Source organism: Bison bison, unplaced genomic scaffold (genome assembly GCF_000754665.1).
Source record: "Bison bison bison isolate TAMUID 2011002044 unplaced genomic scaffold, Bison_UMD1.0 scf7180017864213, whole genome shotgun sequence".
NCBI lineage: Eukaryota > Metazoa > Chordata > Mammalia > Artiodactyla > Bovidae > Bison > Bison bison.
This window is the reverse complement of record NW_011494785.1, coordinates 5109862-5113956: the sequence shown is the minus strand read 5'-3', so window position 1 is coordinate 5113956 and position 4095 is coordinate 5109862. Positions and strand designations below refer to the sequence as shown.

The following is a 4095-nucleotide window of genomic DNA, read 5'->3' as shown; positions in this document are numbered from 1 at the left end:
GCGGGTCAGGCCACTGAGCAAGAGGAGCCGCGATGCCAAGGCTCTGTTTGATCGATTAGGACCAGGGTGGTTGCACGAGTGGCGTGGAGAGGCGAGGATGGGGAGAGACAGGGCAGGGAGAGAGGGCCCGAGGGGCGGAGCCTCCTGGCGAGGCAGCGGTGCCCAGATGTCTGAGCAGATTAATAGGCCGGGGTTTCTTAATTCCTCCGAGGCACCGGAGCACGTGTGCTACTCGAGATCCTTACCTTCTTCTCTTAATTATTTCTGCCACTCCGGCGGGAATCCACGGAGCGCTTTCCTTCCGGAGCGGCGGACCTTTCTCCCCGTCCTCAGGCAGCCACGGAAGGTCCATGGCACCCCCTGCAGGCCCGGGCTCCTGACAGTGGGCTGCCTGGGCCCTGGCAGGGGCGCCTACAGCTCCCACTTGGGAAAACGCCCAGCTTCCTACTCTCAGACCCTCACTCCCCAGCCGCCCTTCTCCCCGCGGGGGGAGCCCATACATCTCCCGTGTCCGTGGTCTGACAAGATTTGTGTGTCCAGCCCAGACCCGTCTTACTGAATACAAGGCTACACGGCCAACTCAGTCTCCGCTCGGGCATCTCAAAACCCAACAGATCCAATATGGAATTCCTTGTTTTTTTCTGTGCAAAACCTGCTCCTCAACAGGCTCCCCGTCTCTCAGTTGATGGGCCCAAAGATCTGGAGTGGTTCTTGATTGCTTTCTCTCATCCGGCCCTTCGGGAAATCCCAAAGACTCTTGAATGTGACCACTTCTCAGTGTCCCCGCAGCAACCCCAGCCTGAGCTCCTGCAGAGGGTCTGTCCCCCTTCGAAGCCCTCCTCTCCTTGGGTATCTTCTCACAACAGCACCTAAAGGGTCCCGTGTCAGCACCTCTCTGTGCAACCACACCTACCTCTACCCCCGCCCCTGCCCCCGAGCAGGGGCTCCCTGTTCACTTAGTAAAAGCCAGGCCCTCAGGGCAGCCTCTAGGGACCCGCGGCCGGTGAGTCCAGGCGCCCTCACTGCCTCTTTGGCGTCCCTGTTCCAGCCTCACCCCCTCCGCTCTGCGCCCCCAGGCTCTGCAGGACACCCCTCCTTCTCCTTCTCACTCACACACCCCCGGAGCCCTTTGCTCTAGCTGCCTGCCCTGCTTGCAACCCCCGCGTCAGCTATCTACCTGATGAACCCCCTCATCTTCTTCAAGACTTTGCTCAAATCGCACTTTCTCAGTGAGGTTCACCCTGACCACCCCACTTAGTAGAGCGGATCCGCGGATGGATCTATATGGTTCATCGAGTCCGCGCCTGTGGAGCTGCGAATACGGAACGCCAAAATGCAATCGCAGATACCTGGAACAGCCAAACACCTTTTTGTAAAAGGAGCTTGAGAACCCACGTATTTCAGCATACACAGAGGTCCTGGAGTCAATCTCCCACTGCACCTAGCAGCCCCTCCAGAGCCCTCAATCTCCCCTTCCTCCACTTTTAATTTTTTTCTTTAAACCATGTGTAACATACCATATAGTCTACTTATTCATTTATTGCATGGTTTATTGACTGTTTCCCCCACTAAAATTAAATCCCGTGAGGGCAGGCAACTCTGTGCTCTTTGCATGTCAGTTTATCTCAAGTGTACAGAACGATGTCTGGCAGAGGGTAGTTAACTTAATAAAAGTGTGGAAAGAGTCCCTAAGAGGCCACCACAGTATTCATCCAAATGCCTTTGCAGGCACCCGGATTCGTGTCTGAATCCTCACCAGTTCAGCCCCATTCCTTGGGCCACGGGTCTGGGCCCCAGCTTACAATGCCAAGGCCCCTGTGAGAGGTATTAAGCTCTATCCATCTTCTTCATTCTACTGTGAACAGTGGTCTAGATTTGGTTGGTTAGGAGAGAAATCTGGCAACTTTACCATTCTGGCGTGTTCACACTCAGTTTTTAAGCTAAGAGAGAAAAATCAGAAACGACACAAATCTGAAGATCCCTTCCATTTAGCTTTAGAGTGCACCACCAGAGGCTGTGCTTCAGAAGCCCATGCACCTGTTTATTTGTTTGAACTAATACTAAAATTGTTTTGCACCCCTCTACACATTGCAGTACAGACATAATGACAACATCGGACAGTGCTTAGTGGGCTGGGCTGTGACAAGTGTTCCATCACGTTATTTCCTTTCATCCTCAGTGCAAGGATAACGCTGATGCTACTGTTGTGAGTGCCATCCCCATTTTACAGATATGGAAACTGAGGCTTAGCGACTGTGTGTCCAGAGTCATCCAGTTGGTAAACTGTGGAGCCTGGACTTAGCCCAGGAGGATCTGACTCCAAACACATGGTGATACCGTGATTCTACGCTCAAAAGGGATGCCCAAGGGTGACCTTGGGCGGGACAGGGCTCGGGGCAGTCTAAAGTGACAGTAAAATGATTGCTTAAAATGATTAAAAGACACTTGCTTCTTGGGAGAAAAGCTATGACAAACCTAGACAGCTTATTAAAAAGCAGAGACATTACTTTGCCTACAAAGGTCCATATAGTCAAAGGTATGGTTTTTCCAGTAGTCATGTATGGATATGAGAGTTGGACCATAAGAAAGGCTGAGCACAAAGAAGAATTGATGCTTTCAAACTGTGGCACTGGAGAAGACTCTTGAGCATCTCTTGAACAGCAAGGAGATCAAACCAGTCAATCCTAAAGGAAATCAACCCTGATATTCATTGGAAGGACTGATTCTGAAGCTGAAGCTCCAATACTTTGGCCACCTGATGCGAAGAGCTGACTCATTAGAAAAGGCCCTGATGCTGGGAAAAATAGAAGGCAGGAGGAGAAGCAGGTGACAGAGGATGAGATGGTTGGATGGCATCATCAACACAGTGGGCATGAGTTTGAGCAAACTTGGGGAGATAGTGAAGGACTGGGAAGCCTGGCATGCTGCAGTTCATGGGGTGGCAAAGAGTCAGATACTACTGAGTGACTAAACAACAACACAGTAGCTAGAAGATGAGAATTAAAGATGAAAACCTATCTTTGGGTTTCAGAATAAATGATAACCCACTCACTCTGTGAACTCTTTTTTTTAATTTGTTTATTATTTATTTTTATTTATCTTCATTGTTGCCTGTGGGGTCACAAAGAATCAGACATGACATAGCGACTGAGCAACCACAACAAAATGATTGCAAAAATGCCTTAGGGGGTTCACAGGGAGCTGGGTAACTGAGAGCTGGTGCCCCGTGTCAGGGGCACTGGCAGGATTTACAGCCAGGCTTTTCTCCAGGTAGGCGCCATGTAAATCTAGCAAGTAAATATTACCTTCATGCCTCTCCAGTTTCGTTTTTCACTTCTCTTTTCAGCTGTGAAACATGTTCTTTGCCTTCCAGAAAAAGGTACTTTCTAAATATTTGGTCTTGCAACGAGCACCCATATCTCAGCTTCTCACTTTGGAACACAGCCCTGGGTGCTCCCTTTCCAGGGAACAGATTCTCAATGTGACAAACAGAAGCCATCCTGAATTCCTACTGGGGTTTGGGAGGTGGTGGGAGCTGAGGAGGGATCTTTCTGTCTTTCGTGACCTGACTGTACTCTCTGGTGAGGCTCTTGCCTCTGCTCTCCTGGGTGGGTGCTACAGACAAGCACTCTTCTGGTGTGGTGTATGGTGTAGCATCTGGATGCGAAGGTGCCTTTTCTCCAGCCCTCTTCCCACTACATCTTAAATGTCTTCAGAAAGAGAACTGTGTTCATTTTTCTTTGTGTGAGTCTAATGCTTGGTGTACAGGGACACTCACTGTATGTTGAGTGCATGATTCATTCTGGAAAAGATTCCTTAAAGTGATCACAAAATTTTTTTTTGGAAGCAATTAAGAGTGCACTGAATTTGTTAATTACAATACATTTGTAAGAGTGAAAAACTTGAAAACAATCTAAATACCCAGCGTAAAAGGTTGGTTAGATGAAAATAGTAAGAGATTATTGTCCCAGCCACTATCGAAAACAGTACGCTGTGCGCTTAGTCACGTCCAACTCTTTGTGATCCTGTGGACTGTAGCCCACCAGGCTCCTCTGTCCATGGGATTTTCCAGGCAAGAATACTGGAGTGGGTTGC

At 49.5% G+C, this 4095-nt stretch overlaps 1 protein-coding gene across 1 annotated transcript in view; it reads left to right on the top strand.

Moving 5' to 3' along the window:
- DCP1B (decapping mRNA 1B) overlaps nt 1-4095 on the top strand; it is an 87711-nt gene that overhangs the window by 677 nt on the left and 82939 nt on the right. The gene's annotated exons all lie outside the window — the stretch shown is intronic.